Genomic DNA, 17500 nt, shown 5'->3' with positions numbered 1-17500 from the left:
CTCTTTTCTCTATTCTCGAAGCGTCGAATTGCCATAAAAAAAAAATCACACGCGCGCACGACATAGTCGTACGCGCGTGTATACCTCGTCTCTCTCAAAGTTTTTTTCTCGAGCCTCGCCAAAGGGGATCGTCTTCTTCCTCGTCTACGATCTCTCCGACGACGACGACCGTACGAACAACTTCGTAACGGACTCACATGCGCATCTTCCTCGGGTACAGAAACGCTGCGGAAAACACCTCGAGCTTGTAGTTACAGCAGCACCCGTGTATAGCCGATCTTAGACACACGCTAGTTCGCACACGCGTTACATATATAATATGTAAGATTTCCGACGAACGTGGCTTTTCGGGAGCCAGGCGCGCGGGCAGAGAGATACACGACGACGGGGAAAATTCGTCCCGATACGAGTACGTGTACTCTCCGATCTCCGCGCGACGCTGGGGATCATACCTCCCTAAGTCGTCAGAGCGCTCGAAGAAATCTCGCGTGTGCGTTCCCGGATCTACGGCTGATACTTTCGGGGCTTGTAAAAAAGCACAGAGCGTGTAAAACGCAACGACGACCCATCGATGCGACGGTCCTCGTTGTTGTCAGTCGCTTTCGCGAAGAGACGGAGTGGGCATTCGATCCCTGGGGCTGTACGAGAGTCTTAAGAAAAGACGGTAGATTATGGCAAAGTTTCGCACGCCATCGAGTTTAGGTTTTTTTTTTGGTTCTCTCTTCTCTCCTCTCTCGACCGAGTTCCCATATTTGCTTTCTCTCTCAGTCTCGCCAAATATAATATTCTTTTAAGACGACGTCGGGGGCGCGGACCTTCGTGCGTCGAACACCGGCAAACGTAGCATATATCGCCTGATATGAAAAAAAAATCGGTCACGAGGAGAACACTACGAGTATATACGTTCGATAACCGATACACGAAGCGGTGCATAAGCGGGCGGTCGCCCTCGTAAGGACGACTCACGACGCCGCGAGCACTCACGCAGGTCCGTGACCGGTTCTCTCCGCTCTTATTCGTATCCCTTCGTATACCTTCGTCCGACTCTGAAACGTTCTCTTATAATTTTTAAGAAGAACGACGGCGGGTTGTCAAGGCAAGAAGGGACAGAGAGAGACAGAGGTAGAGTTTCGTAGTCTCCCGTGAACACGATAGATTATATATCGAGCATGCGTACGACTTGCACGGTCTCTGCACGACCGCGACGAACGCCGACGAGCGTCCAACAATCGCTCGTACGTCGCGTATGTTCTCTCCGTCCGCTCTTATTCGTATCCTCGTTCTTGTACCTTCGTCCGACTCTGAAACGTTCTCTTATATAAAGAAGAACGACGGCGGGTTGTTAAGGCAAGAAGGGACAGAGAGAGACAGATACGGAGAGTAACGATACGCAACGCAAGCAGTCTTAGGTTTACGTGAGCAACCCTCAGCCAGGCGTGGTCCAGGAATTGTATCCGTGGACCGCAATGTGCGTTCGAAATGTCGATGTTCATGTGTCCTGCAGTTCACACGTTGACGCGCAATTAGCTGCGTTCTTCATCGACCCACGAGCCAAGTGATCCACCGTTCAGGGTAATCTTTTATAAATTTACAACAGTTCAATACTCAAATGTACTCTTCTCGGTTCTAGCGAAGCCGAGTTCCGTCACGTTCGACCAACGGGAATCGAACGCGCAGAAGTCGCCATAGGATTGACGACACAAAAACGTTCGAAAAAAAAAGAAAACGACGAACGCGCGAAGATACGCGCGTTCGCCGGCCGGGCGTAAAGTACATTATGATATATAACAACCATCGAGATCGAAGCTCCGTTCGTCAGGAAACGACGGGGATATATACACCCGATTCTGAATCCTCTGTACAGCACACGATCTCGCGAACGAGTAAGCACGGTGGCTAGCCCATGTTATATATGTGTTTGATTCTACTCTCTCGTCCAATTATTCAAGAAACAGCGCGCGTGCATCTCTCCATCGTTCGGGTGATAGTAAAGATTCGATGGGATTCGCGCGGCCGTCCGCCTCGAGCGGTCTTTCGTCCCAATATCCAGAAGCAGAGTTTGAAAAACTCTAGCGACGGCACGGGTGTCCGACTCACGACATCGAGGTTTCGAAGCCGGCGATCCCCTCCGAACGGATGGCGACCACGCGACCGACTGAAAGCATGAAAAATCGACGAAAGATAGAACACATCTCCGTTCGGGTGGTGTTTTTTCTTTAAAAAAAAAAAAAAAAACAAAAATTCGATGGGACTCGCAGCCATCGTCCTCGCGCGGTCTTTCGTCCCGATATCCAGAAGCAGAGTTTGAAAAACTCTAGCGACGGCACGGGTGTCCGACTCACGACAACGAGGATAGACAGCCGGTCCCCTCCGAACGGGTTATGCGACGATAAACTCGATGAAACTTTAGTCTCGTTCAGGTAGTGTGTGTCTTGTAAATCAAAAATTCGATGGGACACGCATCCATCGTCCTCGCGCGGTCTTTCGTCCCAACATCCAGAAGCAGAGTTTGAAAAACTCTTGCGACGGCACGGGTGTCCGACTCACGACAACGAGGATAGACAGCCGGTCCCCTCTGAACGGTATATTATATATGAGATGATAGACGACAAACTGGATGAAACTTTAAGTCTCGTTCAGGTAGTGTGTAAATAAAAAATTCGATGGGACTCGCATCCGTCGTCCTCGCGCGGTCTTTCGTCCCGATATCCAGAAGCAGAGTTTGAAAAACTCTAGCGACGGCACGGGTGTCCGACTCACGACAACGAGGAAAGACAGCCGGTCCCCTCTGAACGGTATATTATATGAAACTTTAAGTCTCGTTCAGGTAGTGTGTAAGTCAAAAATTCGATGGGACTCGCATCCGTCGTCCTCGCGCGGTCTTTCGTCCCGATATCCAGAAGCAGAGTTTGAAAAACTCTAGCGACGGCACGGGTGTCCGACTCACGACAACGAGGATAGACAGCCGGTCCCCTCTGAACGGTATATTATATATGCGATGATAGACGACAAACTGGATGAAACTTTAAGTCTCGTTCAGGTAGTGTGTAAATAAAAAATTCGATGGGACTCGCATCCGTCGTCCTCGCGCGGTCTTTCGTCCCGATATCCAGAAGCAGAGTTTGAAAAACTCTAGCGACGGCACGGGTGTCCGACTCACGACAACGAGGAAAGACAGCCGGTCCCCTCTGAACGGTATATTATATGAAACTTTAAGTCTCGTTCAGGTAGTGTGTAAGTCAAAAATTCGATGGGACTCGCATCCGTCGTCCTCGCGCGGTCTTTCGTCCCGATATCCAGAAGCAGAGTTTGAAAAACTCTAGCGACGGCACGGGTGTCCGACTCACGACAACGAGGATAGACAGCCGGTCCCCTCTGAACGGTATATAATATGAAACTTTAAGTCTCGTTCAGGTAGTGTGTAAGTCAAAAATTCGATGGGACTCGCATCCGTCGTCCTCGCGCGGTCTTTCGTCCCGATATCCAGAAGCAGAGTTTGAAAAACTCTAGCGACGGCACGGGTGTCCGACTCACGACAACGAGGATAGACAGCCGGTCCCCTCTGAACGGTATATAATATACATTATGCGACGGTAGACGATCAACTAGACGAAACTTTAGTCTCGTTCAGGTGGTGTAAAAAAAATTCGATGGGATACGCACGCACGGCTGTCGTCGTCCTCGAGCGGTCTTTCGTCCCAATATCCAGAAGCAGAGTTTGAAAAACTCTAGCGACGGCACGGGTGTCCGACTCACGACATCGAGGCTTCGAAGCCGGCGGCGTTCCCCTCTGAACGAACTTCGGCTAGACTAGTTACGAATCGTTGCTACACATCGTCTTCATCGTCGTCGTCGTCGACATCGACATCATCATCATATCATCATCATCATCATCATCATCATCATCGGTCATCGTCGCATAGCGGGCCAACATCCACGCGATGCGTCTTCGTTCTAGGTTACCCGATCCACGAGTATGTTACACGTGGTTTCGTTATTTCGAACGAAACGACATACGAAGAGCACACGCCCTTTGGGTAGGAAGCACGTTTCGAGAACGACGAGAGTTTCGATGAAAGAGACGAGAGAAGTCGACGCAGAAGGTATCCATGGATCTTCGAAGAGAACCTTCGAAGATGTATATCGGTATCCTTTCGCTCTGCGCGACTCGCTACAAGTTCTTTCGCTCTCGTCGACTCGTTCTAGACGCTTCGTTCGATCCCAAAGAGGAGTCTTCGATATGTCCCGTTGCTAGGAGGAGAACAAACGCAACACAGACCACGAAACATAGAAGAGAATAGGCGAGCATGATCACTCCGACACGAGGCACTTTAGAGATTTTCTTATTAGTTTGCATGGACTTTTATATTTCGTTTGTACGGTTTCCACGATGCAAATACGAAATACGAGATCGTGACGGCGGGTCTTTCTGTGTACGGCCTCTCGCAGGCGCCACGACTGCATTTCTCTTTACACCTGGTTTCCATCGTAATTTTTTCGTTTGATATCGAGCCTTAACTTTTGTTGGCTCTTTCGAAGCTAGAGTTCCCTTTTATTAGAATTTCATATATATATATATTATATGTTATATGTTTTATTCGGAGACGGCGGGTCTTTCTGTTTACGACCTCACGCAGGCGCCTCGAATAAGTTTCATTCGCATTTCGTTTTTATACTTGTATATATATATCTCTTCATCCCGATGATCGAGAGAGAGTGCCACCTTCTCTTCGTATAATTCCGTAGCTGGAGGGTCGTCTCCTCCTTAAGAATATTTCTATTCGTGCCAACGGAGGTTGCCAAGCTCCCTGGCGTTTTCGTTTGTTAAAGTATATAGCTTGTTAATACGTCGTATATACTTTCGTCGATACAGGAGGAGTACGGCTCCTTACCGACCATTGTGATATATATTTCATAGTTTTTATATGTGTTCAAGTCAAATTCTTTTGGTATCGTATCGTTAATGATCCTTCCGCAGGTTCACCTACGGAAACCTTGTTACGACTTTTACTTCCTCTAAATGATCAAGTTTGGTCATCTTCCCGGTAACATCGGCAATGCTTATCACATTGGCCGCGCACCAGTCCGAAGACCTCACTAAATCATTCAATCGGTAGTAGCGACGGGCGGTGTGTACAAAGGGCAGGGACGTAATCAACGCGAGCTTATGACTCGCGCTTACTGGGAATTCCTCGTTCATGGGGAATAATTGCAAGCCCCAATCCCTAGCACGAAGGAGGTTCAGCGGGTTACCCGGGCCTTTCGGCCAGGGAAAACACGCTGATTCCTTCAGTGTAGCGCGCGTGCGGCCCAGAACATCTAAGGGCATCACAGACCTGTTATTGCTCAATCTCGTGCGGCTAGAAGCCGCCTGTTCCTCTAAGAAGATTTGTTTGTACGTTGGTAGTAAAAACCCACCGACCGAAGCCGGGGGCCTTCGAGATACCATAAGTTACGTCTATTTAGCAGGCTAGAGTCTCGTTCGTTATCGGAATTAACCAGACAAATCGCTCCACCAACTAAGAACGGCCATGCACCACCACCCACCGAATCAAGAAAGAGCTATCAATCTGTCAATCCTTCCGGTGTCCGGGCCTGGTGAGGTTTCCCGTGTTGAGTCAAATTAAGCCGCAGGCTCCACTCCTGGTGGTGCCCTTCCGTCAATTCCTTTAAGTTTCAGCTTTGCAACCATACTTCCCCCGGAACCCAAAAGCTTTGGTTTCCCGGAAGCTGCCCGCCGAGTCATCGGAGGAACTTCGGCGGATCGCTGGCTGGCATCGTTTATGGTTAGAACTAGGGCGGTATCTGATCGCCTTCGAACCTCTAACTTTCGTTCTTGATTAATGAAAACATTTTTGGCAAATGCTTTCGCTTCTGTCCGTCTTGCGACGATCCAAGAATTTCACCTCTAACGTCGCAATACGAATGCCCCCATCTGTCCCTATTAATCATTACCTCGGGGCTCCGAAAACCAACAAAATAGAACCGAGGTCCTATTCCATTATTCCATGCACACAGTATTCAGGCGAAGGTAGCCTGCTTTAAGCACTCTAATTTGTTCAAAGTAAACGTATCGGCCCACCTCGACACTCAGTGAAGAGCACCGCGATGGGATATTAGTTGGACCGCCCGCGAGGAGCTAAGCCCACCGATAGGACGTACCACATAATGCCAGTTAAACACCGCGAGCGGTGAACCGACACTGTGACACACAGATTCAACTACGAGCTTTTTAACCGCAACAACTTTAATATACGCTATTGGAGCTGGAATTACCGCGGCTGCTGGCACCAGACTTGCCCTCCAATTGGTCCTCGTTAAAGGATTTAAAGTGTACTCATTCCGATTACGGGGCCTCGGATGAGTCCCGTATCGTTATTTTTCGTCACTACCTCCCCGTGCCGGGAGTGGGTAATTTGCGCGCCTGCTGCCTTCCTTGGATGTGGTAGCTGTTTCTCAGGCTCCCTCTCCGGAATCGAACCCTGATTCCCCGTTACCCGTTACAACCATGGTAGGCGCAGAACCTACCATCGACAGTTGATAAGGCAGACATTTGAAAGATGCGTCGCCGGTGCTAGATGACCATGCGATCAGCACAAAGTTATTCAGAGTCACCAAAACAAACGATGGACGGACAGACGAGCCATCCGCCACCGATTGGTTTTGATCTAATAAAAGCATTCCTACCATCTCTGGTCGGAATCTGTTTGCATGTATTAGCTCTAGAATTACCACAGTTATCCAAGTAAATGTAGGTATGATCTAAGAAACCATAACTGATTTAATGAGCCATTCGCGGTTTCACCTTAATGCGGCATGTACTGAGACATGCATGGCTTAATCTTTGAGACAAGCATATGACTACTGGCAGGATCAACCAGGGATCTTATTCGTATAACAATTCTTATAAATTTCGTTTAAGTTCTCTTCGTGTCGTAGGTGGGACGTAAGCACCGTACGACGAGACTTTTCGTTCTTAAGATAGATATATCTATAAAATATATCTCCTAGCGACGTTCGAGATACACCCATAGTTCAGTAATAATCTTCGAACGCCGCTCGCAGCCACTTTGTAATTCTCAACTCCACCTCCTCTCTTCTCTCTCTCTCTTTCTCATAGTCTTATATAAAATGTTTAGAATCGTACTTCTAAAGGAACATTTCCATAATGCTGTCTTCGTGTAAAAAGACTTATTAGAATATCTTAGCGGTAAAGCACGTATACGCACCTCACGCTGAACGAACAAGCGCGTATCCCAGTGCGTCGCGCTGGACATACCGTAAGAATATTCTTTCAATCGGTAGAACATTTTCGGCAGAAGACATACTACGCAAAGATAGTACGCTCCTACCGCCTCATCGGATACTTCTGCGAAAGCAGAAGTTTTTATAGAAAGCAGACGGTTATACTCTTTTGAATGAATCGATGCTCAGTTAGTACAAGCACACACGCATCTAACAATTTTTGTTAGAATACGTACACACAGGTCACCAGCTTCCCGACTCAGGGGAACCTTGCCACGATATTTGGTCATTACGTCCAGGACAGCGACCCGCGGCGCAGCAGTGTAGAGAAAAAACCAGAACGAGAACGGAGGAACAGTCGAGAAATAGCGTAAAATACACTAAGACTCGAGGAGCGGTGACTGAATTCTCAACCGAGGCCGTAGAATAGCCACGCGCTCAACGCTGTTCCGACCGAACCGTCCGGCTCGACGTCTCTCTTATAGATACGAAAGCGCCAGCCGGAAGGCCGGCGCCGGCCGGGCTAGCGGCCGCGCGCTTACGGTGCAAAACCTCCGTAGCAACGTACCGTTCGGAAGGGACGCTGGAACTTAGTCTCGCGAACGCTCGATCACTACTATACAAAGCCAATATCCAACCATCGAAATACATTACCAGACGTTTTATTAACATAATAGAAATGCATTTTTACCAAAAAATTAATTTTTTTTTTCACCGAAAAATTGCATCAGTAAACATACTCTTTTATCGAATACGGACAAAAAATAAGTTTATAATCAATTACAATACGTTAAAATAAGTAGAAATATGCAAAAAAATATATACCTTGTAACGTTAATTAACGAAAAAATTAGAAAAATATCCCAGTCGTGTCAGTTCGACGAACGCTAATTTTTTGAAAAAATCGATAAAAATGTTTAATCCCGACGTATTTAATAGAGATAGAACGATTCCCGTAAAAAAATTTATACCTTGTAACGCTTTTTAACGAATAAACTCGAAAAAACTTTTTCGCCCTCGGAATTTTTCTAAGTCCCAACGTACCGGCTCGGAATTTTTCTATGTTCCAACGACCGGTCGTGTCGGTCCAAACGTTTTTATATCCGTCTGCCGACGATATAAACGCTTAATCCCGACGTATTTTATCGAGTTATAACGATTTCTTGAAAAATATTCGTACGTTATAACGCTTTTTAACGAATTAATCGAAAAAGAGTGTTCGGTCCGAAAATTTTCTAAGTACGAACGACCGGCCGCATAGGTCCGTTTTTAAAAATCGTTCTCGGACGGAAATAAACCATTAATCCCGACGTATTTCGTCGAGTTACGTCGATTTATGCAAAAAAATTCATACCTTGTAACGCTTTTTAACGAATAAACTCGAAAAAACTTTTTCGCCCTCGGAATTTTTCTAAGTCCCAACGTACCGGCTCGGAATTTTTCTATGTTCCAACGACCGGTCGTGTCGGTCCAAACGTTTTTATATCCGTCTGCCGACGATATAAACGCTTAATCCCGACGTATTTTATCGAGTTATAACGATTTCTTGACAAATATTCGTACGTTATAACGCTTTTTAACGAATTAATCGAAAAAGAGTGTTCGGTCCGAAAATTTTCTAAGTACGAACGACCGGCCGCATAGGTCCGTTTTTAAAAATCGTTCTCGGACGGAAATAAACCATTAATCCCGACGTATTTCGTCGAGTTACGTCGATTTATGCAAAAAAATTCATACCTTGTAACGCTTTTTAACGAATAAACTCGAAAAAACTTTTTCGCCCTCGGAATTTTTCTAAGTCCCAACGTACCGGCTCGGAATTTTTCTATGTTCCAACGACCGGTCGTGTCGGTCCAAACGTTTTTATATCCGTCTGCCGACGATATAAACGCTTAATCCCGACGTATTTTATCGAGTTATAACGATTTCTTGACAAATATTCGTACGTTATAACGCTTTTTAACGAATTAATCGAAAAAGAGTGTTCGGTCCGAAAATTTTCTAAGTACGAACGACCGGCCGCATAGGTCCGTTTTTAAAAATCGTTCTCGGACGGAAATAAACCATTAATCCCGACGTATTTCGTCGAGTTACGTCGATTTATGCAAAAAAATTCATACCTTGTAACGCTTTTTAACGAATAAACTCGAAAAAACTTTTTCGCCCTCGGAATTTTTCTAAGTCCCAACGTACCGGCTCGGAATTTTTCTATGTTCCAACGACCGGTCGTGTCGGTCCAAACGTTTTTATATCCGTCTGCCGACGATATAAACGCTTAATCCCGACGTATTTTATCGAGTTATAACGATTTCTTGAAAAATATTCGTACGTTATAACGCTTTTTAACGAATTAATCGAAAAAGAGTGTTCGGTCCGAAAATTTTCTAAGTACGAACGACCGGCCGCATAGGTCCGTTTTTAAAAATCGTTCTCGGACGGAAATAAACCATTAATCCCGACGTATTTCGTCGAGTTACGTCGATTTATGCAAAAAAATTCATACCTTGTAACGCTTTTTAACGAATAAACTCGAAAAAACTTTTTCGCCCTCGGAATTTTTCTAAGTCCCAACGTACCGGCTCGGAATTTTTCTATGTTCCAACGACCGGTCGTGTCGGTCCAAACGTTTTTATATCCGTCTGCCGACGATATAAACGCTTAATCCCGACGTATTTTATCGAGTTATAACGATTTCTTGAAAAATATTCGTACGTTATAACGCTTTTTAACGAATTAATCGAAAAAGAGTGTTCGGTCCGAAAATTTTCTAAGTACGAACGACCGGCCGCATAGGTCCGTTTTTAAAAATCGTTCTCGGACGGAAATAAACCATTAATCCCGACGTATTTCGTCGAGTTACGTCGATTTATGCAAAAAAATTCATACCTTGTAACGCTTTTTAACGAATAAACTCGAAAAAACTTTTTCGCCCTCGGAATTTTTCTAAGTCCCAACGTACCGGCTCGGAATTTTTCTATGTTCCAACGACCGGTCGTGTCGGTCCAAACGTTTTTATATCCGTCTGCCGACGATATAAACGCTTAATCCCGACGTATTTTATCGAGTTATAACGATTTCTTGACAAATATTCGTACGTTATAACGCTTTTTAACGAATTAATCGAAAAAGAGTGTTCGGTCCGAAAATTTTCTAAGTACGAACGACCGGCCGCATAGGTCCGTTTTTAAAAATCGTTCTCGGACGGAAATAAACCATTAATCCCGACGTATTTCGTCGAGTTACGTCGATTTATGCAAAAAAATTCATACCTTGTAACGCTTTTTAACGAATAAACTCGAAAAAACTTTTTCGCCCTCGGAATTTTTCTAAGTCCCAACGTACCGGCTCGGAATTTTTCTATGTTCCAACGACCGGTCGTGTCGGTCCAAACGTTTTTATATCCGTCTGCCGACGATATAAACGCTTAATCCCGACGTATTTTATCGAGTTATAACGATTTCTTGACAAATATTCGTACGTTATAACGCTTTTTAACGAATTAATCGAAAAAGAGTGTTCGGTCCGAAAATTTTCTAAGTACGAACGACCGGCCGCATAGGTCCGTTTTTAAAAATCGTTCTCGGACGGAAATAAACCATTAATCCCGACGTATTTCGTCGAGTTACGTCGATTTATGCAAAAAAATTCATACCTTGTAACGCTTTTTAACGAATAAACTCGAAAAAACTTTTTCGCCCTCGGAATTTTTCTAAGTCCCAACGTACCGGCTCGGAATTTTTCTATGTTCCAACGACCGGTCGTGTCGGTCCAAACGTTTTTATATCCGTCTGCCGACGATATAAACGCTTAATCCCGACGTATTTTATCGAGTTATAACGATTTCTTGACAAATATTCGTACGTTATAACGCTTTTTAACGAATTAATCGAAAAAGAGTGTTCGGTCCGAAAATTTTCTAAGTACGAACGACCGGCCGCATAGGTCCGTTTTTAAAAATCGTTCTCGGACGGAAATAAACCATTAATCCCGACGTATTTCGTCGAGTTACGTCGATTTATGCAAAAAAATTCATACCTTGTAACGCTTTTTAACGAATAAACTCGAAAAAACTTTTTCGCCCTCGGAATTTTTCTAAGTCCCAACGTACCGGCTCGGAATTTTTCTATGTTCCAACGACCGGTCGTGTCGGTCCAAACGTTTTTATATCCGTCTGCCGACGATATAAACGCTTAATCCCGACGTATTTTATCGAGTTATAACGATTTCTTGACAAATATTCGTACGTTATAACGCTTTTTAACGAATTAATCGAAAAAGAGTGTTCGGTCCGAAAATTTTCTAAGTACGAACGACCGGCCGCATAGGTCCGTTTTTAAAAATCGTTCTCGGACGGAAATAAACCATTAATCCCGACGTATTTCGTCGAGTTACGTCGATTTATGCAAAAAAATTCATACCTTGTAACGCTTTTTAACGAATAAACTCGAAAAAACTTTTTCGCCCTCGGAATTTTTCTAAGTCCCAACGTACCGGCTCGGAATTTTTCTATGTTCCAACGACCGGTCGTGTCGGTCCAAACGTTTTTATATCCGTCTGCCGACGATATAAACGCTTAATCCCGACGTATTTTATCGAGTTATAACGATTTCTTGACAAATATTCGTACGTTATAACGCTTTTTAACGAATTAATCGAAAAAGAGTGTTCGGTCCGAAAATTTTCTAAGTACGAACGACCGGCCGCATAGGTCCGTTTTTAAAAATCGTTCTCGGACGGAAATAAACCATTAATCCCGACGTATTTCGTCGAGTTACGTCGATTTATGCAAAAAAATTCATACCTTGTAACGCTTTTTAACGAATAAACTCGAAAAAACTTTTTCGCCCTCGGAATTTTTCTAAGTCCCAACGTACCGGCTCGGAATTTTTCTATGTTCCAACGACCGGTCGTGTCGGTCCAAACGTTTTTATATCCGTCTGCCGACGATATAAACGCTTAATCCCGACGTATTTTATCGAGTTATAACGATTTCTTGACAAATATTCGTACGTTATAACGCTTTTTAACGAATTAATCGAAAAAGAGTGTTCGGTCCGAAAATTTTCTAAGTACGAACGACCGGCCGCATAGGTCCGTTTTTAAAAATCGTTCTCGGACGGAAATAAACCATTAATCCCGACGTATTTCGTCGAGTTACGTCGATTTATGCAAAAAAATTCATACCTTGTAACGCTTTTTAACGAATAAACTCGAAAAAACTTTTTCGCCCTCGGAATTTTTCTAAGTCCCAACGTACCGGCTCGGAATTTTTCTATGTTCCAACGACCGGTCGTGTCGGTCCAAACGTTTTTATATCCGTCTGCCGACGATATAAACGCTTAATCCCGACGTATTTTATCGAGTTATAACGATTTCTTGACAAATATTCGTACGTTATAACGCTTTTTAACGAATTAATCGAAAAAGAGTGTTCGGTCCGAAAATTTTCTAAGTACGAACGACCGGCCGCATAGGTCCGTTTTTAAAAATCGTTCTCGGACGGAAATAAACCATTAATCCCGACGTATTTCGTCGAGTTACGTCGATTTATGCAAAAAAATTCATACCTTGTAACGCTTTTTAACGAATAAACTCGAAAAAACTTTTTCGCCCTCGGAATTTTTCTAAGTCCCAACGTACCGGCTCGGAATTTTTCTATGTTCCAACGACCGGTCGTGTCGGTCCAAACGTTTTTATATCCGTCTGCCGACGATATAAACGCTTAATCCCGACGTATTTTATCGAGTTATAACGATTTCTTGAAAAATATTCGTACGTTATAACGCTTTTTAACGAATTAATCGAAAAAGAGTGTTCGGTCCGAAAATTTTCTAAGTACGAACGACCGGCCGCATAGGTCCGTTTTTAAAAATCGTTCTCGGACGGAAATAAACCATTAATCCCGACGTATTTCGTCGAGTTACGTCGATTTATGCAAAAAAATTCATACCTTGTAACGCTTTTTAACGAATAAACTCGAAAAAACTTTTTCGCCCTCGGAATTTTTCTAAGTCCCAACGTACCGGCTCGGAATTTTTCTATGTTCCAACGACCGGTCGTGTCGGTCCAAACGTTTTTATATCCGTCTGCCGACGATATAAACGCTTAATCCCGACGTATTTTATCGAGTTATAACGATTTCTTGAAAAATATTCGTACGTTATAACGCTTTTTAACGAATTAATCGAAAAAGAGTGTTCGGTCCGAAAATTTTCTAAGTACGAACGACCGGCCGCATAGGTCCGTTTTTAAAAATCGTTCTCGGACGGAAATAAACCATTAATCCCGACGTATTTCGTCGAGTTACGTCGATTTATGCAAAAAAATTCATACCTTGTAACGCTTTTTAACGAATAAACTCGAAAAAACTTTTTCGCCCTCGGAATTTTTCTAAGTCCCAACGTACCGGCTCGGAATTTTTCTATGTTCCAACGACCGGTCGTGTCGGTCCAAACGTTTTTATATCCGTCTGCCGACGATATAAACGCTTAATCCCGACGTATTTTATCGAGTTATAACGATTTCTTGTAAAATATTCATACCTTCTAACACTTTTTAACGAGTTATTTGGAGGGGATCTTTCGGCCTTTTCGTAGCGGTGCGAAAAAATTCTAAGTTCCAACGTCCCAGTCACGTTGGTCCGGAGGATGAAATTTTTCAAAAAAATAAAGTGAAATCGCTACTTTCGACTAGATTTCGTTGAAACATAACGATTTCACACAAAATTTCTATACCTTATAACACTTTTTCCCGAGTTATTTCGAGTTGAACTTTCGGTACTTTCGTAACGGGGCGAAAAAATTCTAAGTTCCAACGTCCCGGTCACGTTGGTCCGGAGGGTGAAATTTTTTAAAAAAATAAAGTGAAATCGCTACTTTCGACTAGATTTCGTCGAAACGTAACGATTTCACGCAAAATTTCGATACGTTATAACGCTTTTTAGCGAGTTATTTCGAGTTGAACTTTCGGTACTTTCGTAACGGGGCGAAAAAATTCTAAGTTCCAACGTCCCGGTCACGTTGGTCCGGAGGATGAAATTTTTTAAAAAAATAAAGTGAAATCGTTACGTTCGACTAGATTTCGTCGATACGTAACGATTTCACGCAAAATTTCGATACGTTATAACGCTTTTTAGCGAGTTATTTCGAGTTGAACTTTCGGTACTTTCGTAGCGATGCGAAAAAATTCTAAGTTCCAACGTCCCGGTCACGTTGGTCCGGAGGATGAAATTTTTCAAAAAAATAAAGTGAAATCGCTACTTTCGACTAGATTTCGTTGAAACATAACGATTTCACACAAAATTTCTATACCTTATAACACTTTTTCCCGAGTTATTTCGAGTTGAACTTTCGGTACTTTCGTAACGGGGCGAAAAAATTCTAAGTTCCAACGTCCCGGTCACGTTGGTCCGGAGGGTGAAATTTTTTAAAAAAATAAAGTGAAATCGCTACTTTCGACTAGATTTCGTCGAAACGTAACGATTTCACGCAAAATTTCGATACGTTATAACGCTTTTTAGCGAGTTATTTCGAGTTGAACTTTCGGTACTTTCGTAACGGGGCGAAAAAATTCTAAGTTCCAACGTCCCGGTCACGTTGGTCCGGAGGATGAAATTTTTTAAAAAAATAAAGTGAAATCGTTACGTTCGACTAGATTTCGTCGATACGTAACGATTTCACGCAAAATTTCGATACGTTATAACGCTTTTTAGCGAGTTATTTCGAGTTGAACTTTCGGTACTTTCGTAGCGATGCGAAAAAATTCTAAGTTCCAACGTCCCGGTCAGGTTGGTCCGGAGGATGAAATTTTTTAAAAAAATAAAGTGAAATCGTTACGTTCGACTAGATTTCGTCGATACGTAACGATTTCACGCAAAATTTCGATACGTTATAACGCTTTTTAGCGAGTTATTTCGAGTTGAACTTTCGGTACTTTCGTAACGGGGCGAAAAAATTCTAAGTTCCAACGTCCCGGTCACGTTGGTCCGGAGGGTGAAATTTTTTAAAAAAATAAAGTGAAATCGCTACTTTCGACTAGATTTCGTCGATACGTAACGATTTCACACAAAATTTCGATACGTTATAACGCTTTTTAGCGAGTTATTTCGAGTTGAACTTTCGGTACTTTCGTAACGGGGCGAAAAAATTCTAAGTTCCAACGTCCCGGTCAGGTTGGTCCGGAGGACGAAATTTTTTAAAAAAATAAAGTGAAATCGCTACTTTCGACTAGATTTCGTCGAAACGTAACGATTTCACGCAAAATTTCGATACGTTATAACGCTTTTTGGCGAGTTATTTCGAGTTGAACTTTCGGCCTTTTCGTAGCGGTGCGAAAAAATTCTAAGTTCCAACGTCCCGGTCACGTTGGTCCGGTGGACGAAATTTTTTAAAAAAATAAAGTGAAATCGCTACTTTCGACTAGATTTCGTCGAAACGTAACGATTTCACGCAAAATTTCGATACGTTATAACGCTTTTTGGCGAGTTATTTCGAGTTGAACTTTCGGCCTTTTCGTAGCGGTGCGAAAAAATTCTAAGTTCCAACGTCCCGGTCACGTTGGTCCGGTGGACGAAATTTTTTAAAAAAATAAAGTGAAATCGCTACTTTCGACTAGATTTCGTCGAAACGTAACGATTTCATACAAAAGTTCGATACGTTATAACGCTTTTTGGCGAGTTATTTCGAGTTGAACTTTCGGTACTTTCGTAGCGATGCGAAAAAATTCTAAGTTCCAACGTCCCGGTCAGGTTGGTCCGGAGGATGAAATTTTTTAAAAAAATAAAGTGAAATCGTTACGTTCGACTAGATTTCGTCGATACGTAACGATTTCACGCAAAATTTCGATACGTTATAACGCTTTTTAGCGAGTTATTTCGAGTTGAACTTTCGGTACTTTCGTAACGGGGCGAAAAAATTCTAAGTTCCAACGTCCCGGTCACGTTGGTCCGGAGGGTGAAATTTTTTAAAAAAATAAAGTGAAATCGCTACTTTCGACTAGATTTCGTCGATACGTAACGATTTCACACAAAATTTCGATACGTTATAACGCTTTTTAGCGAGTTATTTCGAGTTGAACTTTCGGTACTTTCGTAACGGGGCGAAAAAATTCTAAGTTCCAACGTCCCGGTCAGGTTGGTCCGGAGGACGAAATTTTTTAAAAAAATAAAGTGAAATCGCTACTTTCGACTAGATTTCGTCGAAACGTAACGATTTCACGCAAAATTTCGATACGTTATAACGCTTTTTGGCGAGTTATTTCGAGTTGAACTTTCGGCCTTTTCGTAGCGGTGCGAAAAAATTCTAAGTTCCAACGTCCCGGTCACGTTGGTCCGGTGGACGAAATTTTTTAAAAAAATAAAGTGAAATCGCTACTTTCGACTAGATTTCGTCGAAACGTAACGATTTCACGCAAAATTTCGATACGTTATAACGCTTTTTGGCGAGTTATTTCGAGTTGAACTTTCGGCCTTTTCGTAGCGGTGCGAAAAAATTCTAAGTTCCAACGTCCCGGTCACGTTGGTCCGGTGGACGAAATTTTTTAAAAAAATAAAGTGAAATCGCTACTTTCGACTAGATTTCGTCGAAACGTAACGATTTCATACAAAAGTTCGATACGTTATAACGCTTTTTGGCGAGTTATTTCGAGTTGAACTTTCGGTACTTTCGTAACGGGGCGAAAAAATTCTAAGTTCCAACGTCCCGGTCACGTTGGTCCGGAGGACGAAATTTTTTAAAAAAATAAAGTGAAATCGTTACGTTCGACTAGATTTCGTCGATACGTAACGATTTCACGCAAAATTTCTATACCTTATAACGCTTTTTCCCGAGTTATTTCGAGTTGAACTTTCGGTACTTTCGTAACGGTGCGAAAAAATTCTAAGTTCCAACGTCCCGGTCACGTTGGTCCGGAGGACGAAATTTTTTAAAAAAATAAAGTGAAATCGCTACTTTCGACTAGATTTCGTCGATACGTAACGATTTCACTGATAATTTCGATGCGTCATAACGCTTTTTCTCGAGTTATTTCGACTCGAACGTTCGAACAGTGGCGAATATTTCAAAGTCCCTGCGACGCAACGATACGCTCTTACGCGTTGCTCGCTCGCTCCGCTCGCTCGAAAAAAAAATAGCCCAACCCAAAACCAATCCCTTTCGCGTTCGTTCTTCGATTTCATCGAAATCTTCGTTCGAACGCTCGGGATCGGTTTTGGGTTGGGCTATATTCGTCCGAGCGAGCGCAGCGAGCGAGCATTTGT

At 43.3% G+C, this 17500-nt stretch overlaps 2 non-coding genes across 2 annotated transcripts; both read right to left on the bottom strand.

Annotated features, from left to right (window-relative positions):
- Positions 1-1420: 1420 nt before the first annotated feature.
- LOC126876678 (5.8S ribosomal RNA) lies at positions 1421-1575 on the bottom strand. Its single transcript, XR_007694427.1, has one exon. It is a non-coding gene; the product is annotated as a 5.8S ribosomal RNA (ribosomal RNA).
- A 3386-nt stretch (positions 1576-4961) lies between these two features.
- Positions 4962-6884, bottom strand: LOC126876693 (small subunit ribosomal RNA). The gene has a single exon (XR_007694442.1). It is a non-coding gene; the product is annotated as a small subunit ribosomal RNA (ribosomal RNA).
- Between the last annotated feature and the right edge of the window lie 10616 nt (positions 6885-17500).

Source organism: Bombus huntii, unplaced genomic scaffold (genome assembly GCF_024542735.1).
Source record: "Bombus huntii isolate Logan2020A unplaced genomic scaffold, iyBomHunt1.1 ctg00000090.1, whole genome shotgun sequence".
NCBI classification, from domain to species: domain Eukaryota; kingdom Metazoa; phylum Arthropoda; class Insecta; order Hymenoptera; family Apidae; genus Bombus; species Bombus huntii.
The sequence above is the reverse complement of the archived record's forward strand: the minus strand, read 5'-3'. Positions and strand labels throughout refer to the sequence as shown.